Here is a 13,261-nt window from a genome sequence, read left to right as displayed (position 1 = left end):
AGTTGAATTATGTGAAAAAAAACTCTTGCGGGGAGGTGAATTATGAGTTATTTTGTAGTTAGCAGTCAACGTGTTAATTTTTGTCTGCAATACAAGTAGTGATTCACACATAATCTAATTTTATGAAAAGAAAAAAATTGATACATTTGTTGACATTTATAGCTAAAAATACTTCAAGACTTGAAAAGTGATTGAGCCATCTCGCCATGTCAATCTAGAGCCAGGACGAGGAAATATATTGAAGAAGAAAGAGGCGTTAGACCTTTTATGGAAGAAAGAAGGACTACGATTCCCAAGTGGAGGAATGTGAATTGTTAATTTTTGTCTGCAATACATGGAGTGATTCACACATAATCTAATTTTATGAATTAAAAGAGGTTAATACGTTAGTTGACATTCATAGTCAAGAATAGTTCGAGATTTGAAAAGCCATCTCACCATCTAAACTTATGTTTTTTATTTATTATGTACAACCTCACATAATTTTCTATATTTTCTATAATTGATAATATTTTAAACCGTATTTTGACTGCTTATACCACCCTTCCGTGTATTTTTGCTAAAAGAATTGATTGTCACCAGGGTGCATCTCCGGCGTCAGAAATTTACATACACTACGCATTCAAAGTCATGATAAGTTCTTCCGATTATCAATTGCTCCATTCCTAATAAAAGGTTCTTTTTTAAAAACAGTAATGAGGAGTGTATCAAAACGCCAAATTTACCATAGAAAGATAAAGATGTGTTGGGCACAAGTTATTAATAAACAAGGCCACTATATCATTGTATAAATTGTTTTATACTATTTAAATAAATTGATAATCCGTTGAAAAATGATATTAATTATTAATAGATCTGATAACATTATCTACGAATTCTTTTATTACCATACTGACTGAAGTCATGTACCTGAAAATGGTGATATGAGTTATGTAAAGAGATACAGGTCCAGTGCGCCGAAGCATTATACACCAATAACGTTTGTTGGGTTTGATTTCTTACTGAGGAAGATAAACATTAACAGCAAGTAATAAAACTCGTGCAAAATTTATAGTAGTCTCAAACTAATAATTTAATTATGCATATATGGTGAATTCCAAGCATGCATTATAAAAATGAAAAATGGAAGTGTTTTAATTAAATCACAATAAGTTATTGACTCGTAAAAATAGCGAACTCCGGGTCAAGGTCAACTATGTTTTTGATAATCAAAAAAACTTCAGTTCCTGGAATCGTTCTCTTTAAATTCATTCTAAATCCAACATTGGGATATAAAAACTTGTCAAACTGCTAACGCATCAATATTTAACACCTGCTAAGAATATTAAATATGTTTATGAAGAAGTGATTAACATTTTGAAAAAAAACTACATTGAACAAATATTCGAAATAAATTATTTTCTTTTTACATAATTGTAGTAATTTAACATACAAAGAGAATTTGATGAAAGAGTAAATTATTCCAGATCTTTTTACCGATAATATAAAGACCCAATAATAGAAAAAGAAGCATTGCAATGAGTCTAGCTGTTGCAGTAACCATTTCTTACGTGAAAGGTTAATTAGTACAAATCATTATAAGTTCAGTGCCGTTTATGCTAACGACGGGGCTCGCTCTGTTCATCTGCACATCTGCAGTATTTTTTACTAGCACCAATTTGTTCCTGTTGCGTTTTTGTATATTCTAAGTTTAAACGAACAACGTGCAACAGTAAAATTTTGTTTTCTATTTTCGTAATCCCTCACACTTCTTAAGAATGTTCACCTACCAGAATCTACATGTTACATTCTCTGTTAAGCCTAGAACTTTTAAGTCTCCATTGGATCGCCAATGTTTCATTATTACTTAGGTGCATTCGATAAATCTTGTTTATAGGTTTCAAGGTGTAGCTTTGCATTCCTCAGTTCTTATAGATTATTTCAATGACTGATTTACGTTGTATTGTCTTGTAGCCGATTCCACAGAAGGTTTCATGTCCTTTAAAAAGATTTATCTACCCCTAAATTAGCAAGTCTATGTGCTATTTCTTCTTCCCCCATTGCTATGTGTCCCGGAATCTATTGGAGAGTAACTAGCTGTTTAACTTTAACAGGCGTTTCAAAACCAGCTTAGAGCGCTAATGACTGCTTGGTTATCATTGATCTCCAAAATAAACTGGACATAGTTTTCGATTATATATTTCTGATTTGAAAAAAAAAGCGTATTGCACAAGCTTTCAAAGTGTTTGTTTCTATACCCGTAGGCTCCTCTTAGAGTTCTTTCTACTGTTTACCTCGTGTACTATGTTCATGATTCCATTCATTTCTAGAGCTTAGTATTGAGGTGTTTGTTTTTTCTAAGCTAAACTTTTGCCTGAGGCATGTCCCTTATTTAATCACTTTCTGAGGGAAGTCTCGGCTTATCTCGGATTAATCCTTCTATGAATATTCTGAGTGAGGTTCTTTCCTACGCTGATTTCAATAATGTATAGAGAGGTGGGAAGTTTAAAATCACTTCTAGGGTAGCCTTTGGGTATGCTCTGATGTTTGTACACGCAAGCCATTTTGCAACTTCCAAATATTCCTCGAGGTATTCAGACCACTTCTGGTGCCCCTGAACACTGCTTCATATTTAATGATAGGTCTCACTACCATATACATCCACAAAAACAATTCCATACGGCATGTTTGTCACTTCATGACTTGTCCGACCAAATTGATAGGCTCAAGATTAAGCTTTTACTTTCTGGAGAAGGTGATTAGGTCAGTATTGTTATGCTTAATGTTAGGTCCTACCGCTATCATACTATAAAAACAGATGTTCTTCAGAAACTGAATATGTAAGGAAATTATAGATAGAGGGAATCAACTAATTTGTAAAACTGTCGAAACTTATATACACTATATCAAGAATAATATTTCTCACTTAAACGAAACATTTCTCGTAAAATAAAAAAGTTCAAATGATTTAGATAAACTAACCATTTGTTACGAATTATAGTGTTACAAATAATCCATTTTTTTCCTCAAAAATTTAATGCTTGTGAAGCTAGGAGGTTTGTTATCCTTTTATTGTAAATTGCTTTTCTTCGTCGACGTAACAGTGAATAGAAAACAACGAGAACCAACAGTTACTGTTGATGTATGGGTGTGAAAGCGAAGTGTTTCCGGTTGACAGAGCATAATCGATAACAAATTTTTGGTATTGAGGTGCTTTTAGTACCACGAAACTTAAGGACATCCAGATTACTAGGTATTTTGTAAAGAAGAATTGTACTCCGTAAATTATATGTCAATTACGTTTCAATTTTCATTGGTTATTAAGGCGTTCTTAAACAACAAATTAAGAGGTGATGGCAAAGACCAACGACACAAGACTGTCTTTTGGTTGATTTGATAAAATTGGAAGCTTCTTAGACCAGGTGTGTAGAGTAAGTGTGTAGAGTAAAAAGTTAACAATAAAGTATCATTTTTATCCAATAGTCTCACTTCCGTCAAACCACTCAATACAATACGTAATTCCAGATTACCAAAAGATTAAAAAGGGGACCGATATCAAATTAATATAAGTAAACGAAATTATCCACTTAGCATTTCTTATTTTATAAGGTGCGAATGTTTGTTTCCACACCATAAAGATTCAAATTTATTTCAGTTTTTTTAATATCCGACCAAAACATGACCTAGAAATATTCTCAGTGCGCCAATGTCAAGATTCCGTTGATAATCGTTTGAGAATACACGTAGATATTTTAATAGCGTCAGGACGCCACCCCCATTATCAGCGAATTAAATTCAAAGGAGCAACAAGTAGGCGTCGAAACGACCAATCCTAATCATCCTTGAAATACTATATTAGATTAAACTTCATTCAACAATTTTTAGTGCCAATTTAATCATCGCGTTTCGATAAAAGTGTATTGGAGTGTTTTGAATGGATTTCGATACACGTTTAGGTAAATTATCTTTTATATCATCGTTCAATACTTAATTTACTTTAAATTCCAATCCGACAAGTACAATTGATGATTAGTTTAACATGTTATATTGATCTAAATCTGTTGTGACAAAGAAAAAAATTAGGTCAATATTGAAACTGGAGTATATTTATTATTAGTTAAATAATATACACGAAAACAATTATTGTGCCTAGTTTAAAGTTTAAAGAAATCATTTTTTATAACAAATTCATTCGTTTCGTCATTATATTAAAATTGTTATTTCCATTCCTTCTTCAGAAAAACAGATTTTTTGCTATAATAATCTATTGACAGGGTCGCAGCGTCTGTCTGGCTGGTTGTCTTCCTGTGAGGTCATTCTCGAGTTTTCTTTCTTCACAAACATTCTAAACCTATAGCTCCTTTCGTTTTTAAAGTATCAATTTTTTCTAGTATGGACTTGAAGTTTCTTTTTTATTTTCGTTTCGTATTTTGTCTATTTCTGTTATTCCCAAAATTCTTCGAACATACCCAGTGCCGGATTTACAAATTCGCCGCCTGTATACTTACTATTCATATTTTGCCGTCTCTACTGACCTCTGAAAGTCGATACCTCACTTCACTATTATTTAAATTGAATTTTCTATCAACGAAATTTTAACTTTATGGTTTGAGAATTATTGATTATGTATTTTCAGGGCTAAAAATTCTAAGAAAAGAAAATTTCAATCATGTACCTAATAATTATCTAAAAATTAACCAAGAAAAACCTCTCTCACTAGACCAAATACTGTAACAAAGTTTTGACAAATGTATTCTAAATTATGTTCTCACAGGAAGATTTTTCATTGGTATAGAACTTGGTTTTATCATTATTCTTTTAGATGAAAAGTAGATTTGATAATGTAAGCATTTTTGAACTATTTCTGTTTCTAAATCATTAGGGTACATTTCTCTCTGGTGACTAGTTTCCATTAGAAACGATGGTAAAAACTCACTCAATTTTTGAACAGAATTTGCCCCCACCCCCCGCTTGAAATTTGTTGCCCTAAGTTATAGCTCTCTCAGGGTGTAAGTGAATCCACCACTGTACATACTTCAGTTTCAATACTTTTATTTTCTCTTGCAATCTAACAAGTACAATTAATAATTATTTTAACATATATAATAATCTAATTGGATTATGTCAAACAAAAATAGTCAATGAAACTGATGTGTATTTTTTATTACTATTATTTTCAATTTATCCAAAATGTATATTGGCTTAAAAATTATTGATAGCAATTTCTTATATTAAATTCAAAGTTAAATAATATACAAGAAATAAATAAATGAATTTAGTTCAAAATTGAGATGTACTCAAGTACAAATTCATACTAATATAGACTTTTCATCTTTAAATAAATATATTATTTCTTCTTCAGATAAAACTTTTGTCTGCATCAACCCTTCGTGTGCGATTCCTTGTGGTTAGTTGTTTTTTCTGAGCTCCTCTCGGGTCTTCTTGTCTCCCGAAGTATCTCAATCTGTCTCTCATTCTTTATCCATCTTAAGTTGCTGTACTATTTGTGATATCAATTATAAATATGTAACCATTATGTGGACAGGTTTTTTTCAATTGTATTTGGTTCGCCATAAATTTATTCCGGAGGGTCAAATGATTAATAGGGCCGCTTTAAGACAGATAATTCAAAGATTTTTACCACATTGACGCACAGTCACATTACAGCTAGTTGTGACTAATTTTTCATAAACACACGAAAAGAGTATCATCACTTAGGGTACAAAAATTTTTGAGGTTATTGGAGACATTTTGACCTTATCATTCAAGTACCAACCATAGAAAGGCATTCAGGACATAATCATTTACTTTTCCCTCCCAATACATAAATAACTAGGAAGTATGAAAGTATAAACTAAAAGCAAACATCCTCAAATTAATTGTAAAGTCTACTAAGAGAATTTCTGTCTTGTTATTTCTATCAGCGCTGTGAAAATTTAATAGAAGTTGACATACATTCAATTGCTATTACTTTTTGAATAAGAAAACAATATATAATATTGTCTAGATTTATTCAACCAGAAATGATAATAATAACTGTCTAACAAAGGTGTATTAAGTATATTTGTTATGAGGCCTATGTCACAAACTGTGATTTACTTTAATTATGCTTTGTATGTAAAATTAATTTGTATAAATAAACTTTAGTTTATCCTCTCAATGATTACGTAATTTATAAAATGGGAGTATACGTTATAATTTATTCCAGCTATTTTCGCATTTCCCGTAATATCATATAGATCAGCTTTTCAAAATAAGTTGTAATCAAGGATTTGATCTCATTGAAGCTGGTATGATGCAATAACATATGGAAAGAACTTAGGATGAATTGAGTAGATTTTTCAGTCTGAAAATAAATGTTACTTGCAAAATTTTTCATAAAATACAAGATATTATAAAAAGTATGCTGTAACGGAATCAAGTAATATGTTTTATACCTTTGTTTTGTTACTTTTTCTAACCGGTGCTGCTACTAGCAACCTCCACGGAAATTTTCGTGGCTCTTAGAGACACGGAAATCGCCACCCACCCATGGAAATATCCGCGGCCATCATTTTAACCTTACAGACTTCGTGTTTCTAAATCTTACCATATGATCCAAAATCACCACCCTTCACGAAAAAAACCGTGGTCTAATTTTAATCTTAGAAGCACAGACATTTTAAAACTAGACTAACCTAACCTAACCTAATCATCCGTATTCAATTGCCACGAATATTAGTCACGCGGGTAACGTTGTGCAGTATCAGCAAGCTTACAATAAGATTCAGAGAATAAATTACGAGATATACAAAGCACTATCATAAATCCATTATTACTAAGATTATTCTGACAATCAAATTATTTATTAATAAATTTCTAGCTGAATGAAAAAAATATATTGGGATTAGAAATGGAATATATGTCAGATTTCATCCGTAGATGATATTTGTTCGTGGATGGTATTTATCCGTGGACAGTAATCATCCGTGAGTTAAAGCTTATTATTGCAACATTCACAGCTGAAATTAGAGACACGGATCAAGCTTCATTTGGCTCATTTCTTTAAAAATGTTCGTGTCCCTATGGTTGAAATTAGAGTCACGGATTTTTCCGTGGAGGGTGCCAATAAACACTTCGATTTCTAACCTACCGACGAGGGAGTATTGCCTTTATTATTGAATATTATACTGGTTTTCAGCAATCCTCAAAAATACACTGATCATAAAGCTCTACAAATAAAAATTTTTTGTTTCTCTGGATATCGAGAAACGTGATTGCATAAAATGTTCATCAATGTATTCACATTCAGAGAAATCAGTATGAATACCTATTCTTCTATTTATTTAAAAAGACCCTAAACGTAATAGACTTACATACTAAAATAAAAAGATGCATTGAATCTCTCAAGCTATTCATTACATGATTATTGATGAGTCTATTTCTTTTCTGAAATTTATGAGAACACCATAAATAATTACTGTTGTAAACATGAATGGAACTTAATTATTTACTTATCTCATTCAGAGCTGCTAATTTTTAAGTGTTCTTAGGTAATTATCTAATTCACGAACTACAAAAAAGTTAAAAGGAACGAGAAACAACACAGTTGATATATAAATTCCTTGCGGTCCCTAAATCCTGATTCGTATTAGGGCGATCCTAAATTGGTTACCAACTGATTCGGAATCAGACCCGCTAACAAAGCTAATATTGAAGTGCTTACACGTGATTCTGGATAAGTTGTCGTGTGTTGATAACTTGTTCTATTCACTAAATGTTCATTGTAATATATTTATCTTGTCTTTTAAACCAAGAGTTTTCTAAGAAGAAATTGTGAAAAAAGTGATGATTTATTTTTTTCATTTGTGGTATTTATATAACAAAAACAACGAAATAGAAATTAGAGCCTATGTGTTAGAAATTCATGTTGAATGTTTAGGTTTTACAAATGACAAACTAAATATACCATGGGTTCCTCAAGTTTGTAAGTCTTCACGGTTCTGGAAAAAGGAGAAAGTCTTACATTAGACTTTGGTATTCTCAATGGAGCTTAAGAATCATTTTGATGATGCTTCTTAAAGATTTTAATCGAATTTAAACGTGGAGATATCCAGACTTATAGTCTAAGAAATGTTCTAATTTACACAAAGATAATCTCCATCGATCCACATTTAAAAAGTAGTTTTGTATGCCCTCAGAAATAATGCTGTTACTAAATTCACAGAAATCAGTACAATTTACTAGTTAAACTGAATATGAAGTTGATACATCCATTTATTCACACAAAGACTAGAGCTGTTAGCCTCAAGATTGAAAAAAAAATTATTAGCACCAACGATGACAATTACAAAATATAGAAAAAGAGAAATTGAGTTGTTATATATATATATATATATATATATATATATATATATATATCTATGTATAGATTTGGGGTCTTGTATACATTGCAACCCAAAGGATCTACTGCGTCCCCTTTTCTTGCAATTGTACTAGGAAAAACTCAGTGTCTATAGATGATATATTATTAATTGCCAGAGATCTCCGTCTTCTGTTTCAAGCACTCCCGTTTGTAGTGCTCTGGAGTTCTTTAGTGCTTCACACTTCGATAGAATGTGGATAGAGGCTTCGTCCTCTGTGCAACAAAGCTGCACGCCGCATTATATGCTAGGTCTAACGTCTGCAGGTCTTTATTGAGGTGACAGTGCCCCGATAGAACTCTTGTTAGTATTCATAGGTTGTTCTTACTTAGGTTGAATATTCAGGAGATCTACTCTGGTTACAGTTTCCCAAAAGAGTCTTTGTTTGTCTCAGCCCTTGTAGGTTGTCCCAATAATTTTGTTTTGCTCCTATCTATCTTCTTTTCTAGTGCTTTTTTCATTGTTCTTTAGCTGATACCACATAAGAGTTCGGGTCCCATAAAGTTCGTTTAATTTTTCTAGGCAATCCCAAGTTGAGTTGTTACCATCTTGAAAATGAAAAACTGTTATACTGTAAAGATCTCGCGAAGTTGCTTCTATATATGAGTTTACAAGAATACAAACCAACAAAATGATGGTTTTCCATTGACAATTCTGAAAAAAGTTTAAGATGAGTCTTACTGTACAATGAAAATAAAACTGTATGAATTCTAATTGCCCGTCTATAAAACTCAGAGAAGCATAAGACAATGCTATATTAGTTTTAAAAAAAATTAATTTCTCTAGGCATGAAATACCCTTGCTTCTTCGTATGTGGTATAGTAGCAAGTTCATTGGGAAACAGATATTTGCCTGTAAGGAATTGTAGTGTCGGTACAGACAAAGCAATAAGGCAGCCGTTGCGTATGTAAGCAGAAAGAAAATCATACTTTCACAATTACATATTAAGTTAAAAATCATAAAGCTATTTGCCAAAGCGTTGGACAAGGAAAGTGGTTGTTTTATTCACATTTGTCGGAAATTTCTAAACCTCAGTACAGATAAGTTAAAGGTGGAATATTTGAAGATCTTAAAAATACGGTAATTAATTAATTAAGTTTCGACTGTTTCAGAAAATACAGCTTAGGAAAGTTACATGCTGGTAATATAAAATTTCTTAAGGGACTGTAAAGCACCAAACTGCAAGAAAATTTAAAAAAAAATGCGAGTATCAAGCCGCAATCATCTACAGAAATATTCGGATGAAATTATCATGGATAGTAAGGGTAGCCAATATTTAAAACTAATGTAGAGAAGGTCTGACCTTCAAAAAGAGATTGTCCCTTGAAACATTATAAAGGAGAAGCTAATCAAAAGCATTCTGAAGAAATATGACATGCTTTCAACATTTTGTTTGCACTGTAAATATAAAGATTAAAAAAAGAACAAATCTTACAAAATCATGGTGAATTTCATAAATGATGTATCCAAAATCATTCTTTGTCTTTTGTCAAGGGTAACATAACCAATCTTGATCAGGTTAATTTGAGCATTAACATAACCTCGAGTATGATAAGCACCATGGTGGTACAGGACAATATATCCTTAAAAAATGAGGCTTCTATAATGTTCGTGGGCGTATCATTTGTTATTAGTAGTATTAGTATAGACTATAGAAAGTGTTGTCAACATGTGAAAAGTTACTTTTCCAGTGAATCGCCCTCGTATTTATATTATTGAAATGATATTTTATAATGATTTCCATAAATAATATGACTCACTATAACAATGATCAAATAATTAAGTTACGGTTTAGATTTCAAAATGATCTCTAGTTTAACAGACCTCATTTAATGCTCATATCTTATTAAAGTGCAAAAACATTGTATAATTACTTAAAGCAACATAACTCTTATCAAACTCTTCTAGTTAATTACTAGACATAAATGTTATAAAAATTATGATGTACCTACCAAGAAGATTAACCACGAACTCGTTACAGAGATAAATTAAAACGTATCGTGATTGAATACTACACCATACTGACACCCACTAATCACTTGAGATGATCTAGTTAATACTAATAAAGCAATTAGTTAATAGAACCACTCCTCACACTATCAATATTAATAATTATTATGAAGGAATAATTTACGATAGTTGATGTTACTAGAGGGAAAACTAGAGGCAAAGAAACGATTAGATCCTAGTTTATCTCTAATACAAAAGCAGTTGCGTCATCTGCATTTGCTTCATTCTAAAGTTAATGACGATGTTTTGTCTTCCATACAAATACATGAGTTATTAAATTCTTATTCACAGTAAAAATGAAAACATAAAAAAATCGAGGTACTTTGAGCGTTGAATAGAAGACAAGCGTATTTCTTTGAATTGAGAACTTATTTAATAATAATAATCCGATTAACCTTTTATGACTTCTGTTGGACAAGTTTTTGGCCAAAATAACTCTAATAGTTTGACTACATTTCCCTATGTCTGAACCTCCTTTTTATTATATAATTAACTAAAATTCAATCATTATAAAAATTTGTATAAGTATTTCTTTTACATTAAAATATGAAATCATAAGAAAAGTTGGGTCTATTGCACTCTGCTTAAAAAGGTGCTAACCACGAAATCTCTATATTAGAAAATAAAAGTACGATTCCGCCGCCGGAACCCCAAGGTCGGCGTTCCGCACATGCGCACAGGTTACCTACATCTCTTGTCTACGCCATTACAGTCTGATTCTTCATTGTGTACGTTGTTCTCTGAGTGTTTAAGATGCATCCGACAATCGTGAGTCCCGCCGATTGTGAAGTACGAGCTGTTATACGATTCATTAGTGCTAAAGGCGTAAAACCGATCGATATTCATCGTGAGATCTGTGGAGTTTACGGACAAAACATTATGAGTGATGGAATGGTAAGGTTTTGCTGAATCACAATGCCCGTCCACATGTGGCTAATCGGACCAAAGATCTCTTCAAATATTTTCAATGGGAAACTCTAGATCATCCTCCCTACAGCCCTAATCTGGCGCCCAGCGACTACCATTTGTTCCTGCACTTGAAGAAACACCTGAACGGTCAGCGTCTTCAAGACGATAACGAAGTCAAAACAGTTGTGATACAGTGGTTAACAAGTCAGGCGGCAGAATTTTATGAGGAGGTTATTCAAAAACTGGTGCAACGTTATGACAAGTGCCTCAATATTCACGGAAATTATGTAGAAAAATAGATTAAGGTACAGACTTTCATGTAAAAATAAAGTTATTGCGATATCTTTGCACTGTCAATAACCGAATCGTCAAGGTTCGTTCGATGGCAAGAAGATTATTTGCGTCAGATAAAAGAGAACCAAAGTTCTAATATACACATTTATCTAGATGAAACCTGGTTTGACAGTCACTTTATAGTAAATTTCGGTTGGGTTGACAATAGTAAAAATTGTTGTTTGAAATGGCCATGTTCTAAAAGCAAACGCATTATAATAGAACACGTTAGAAGCAAAGACAGTTTCGTCCATAATGCTTTATTGATATCTGCTAAACAATTTAAAAACTGCTTTTATCTAACATTCCACTACAGTCAGTGATCGTTATGAATAACGCATCTTACCACTTGCTGCAACTTCTTAAGATACCAAATAGTAGTAGTAACAAAGCTCAAATTTTAGCATTTATGTCTGAAAAAAATATTCCTATTCCTGTCAGCAATCCCAAGACCCAACAAACAAAGAATTGCTGTTATTAAAAGTTAGGGAAATTTATAGTATTGACAAGCTGCGCAAAGAACAGAGCCTTACTTTTCTCAGACTACCCTCTTACTATTGCATATTTAACCCTATAGAGTTAATATGGGCAAACGTAAAATCAGAATTACGAAAATGTAATCAGTTTCCAGAACTGAGTAAAGAGGTTGTAGAACTCGTAAAGAAAGTTCTAGCAGCAGACGATGAAAAGAAGCAGAAGAAGATGAAAATGTGGTATCACCCTCTTTACAACCCTTCATAATTCAGTCAAATGATGACTCTAATTCAGACGATTTTGACTACAATTATTACTTATAAATATACTTCGGAATTGAAATTTTTTTATTTCTTTTGTTTTATTTGCAAAGATTTTATTTTACTTTACGGTTTTTGCTTTGAAATTTAGTTTTCCAGAAAAAAAACGAATGGGATACAAAAAGGGCTCAGTTTACGACTGGTACCCTGTTTAAACCAAACGCTCTTACAGGCAGGTCCATTTTACTCGTCTATTTACGTTTTATAATTTAATATTCAGTTGTAGTTAACGAGGTATAATAATGATTTTCCAAGTAGGACAATAATTAAGTGCACCTGTCAAAATAACGGCGAATAATGCCGTCCAATTTATAATGATTCGATTGCCTTTTAATGAATACTTTCTCGCAGAAGATATACATATTTTTAAAATTATTTTTAAAGATGATAAATATATAAAATGAAGTATCTACGCCTATGGTAGATCAAACAAAATTGTCGGCAAGGTTTTTTATAATCTGCAATTGATATTGGAAGAACTATACGTATTATGGCCTTTTAATTTGAAAAAAATTAATTTTTCACAAAAATTTTATTAATAAATACTTTTTTGAAAATGAGGCTGGTCAAGCAGTGACTGTTACTGGTGTTCGATATCGCGATATGATAACACAGTTCTTTTTGCTGAAACTGGATTATATTGATATGGCTAATATGTGGTTTCAATAAAACGGTTCCCCACATACCATACAGTCCATGAAACACTTCAATTACTGCATGAGAAATTTCCAGGTGGTATACTTTCTCGTTTCGGTGATCAGAACAGACCTCCTAGATCGATTTAACACGATTAGATTTCTTTTATGAGGTTATTGAAAATCAAAAGTCAACGTC

Source organism: Diorhabda carinulata, chromosome 2, assembly GCF_026250575.1.
Source record: "Diorhabda carinulata isolate Delta chromosome 2, icDioCari1.1, whole genome shotgun sequence".
NCBI classification, from domain to species: domain Eukaryota; kingdom Metazoa; phylum Arthropoda; class Insecta; order Coleoptera; family Chrysomelidae; genus Diorhabda; species Diorhabda carinulata.
The sequence above is the reverse complement of the archived record's forward strand: the minus strand, read 5'-3'. Positions refer to the sequence as shown.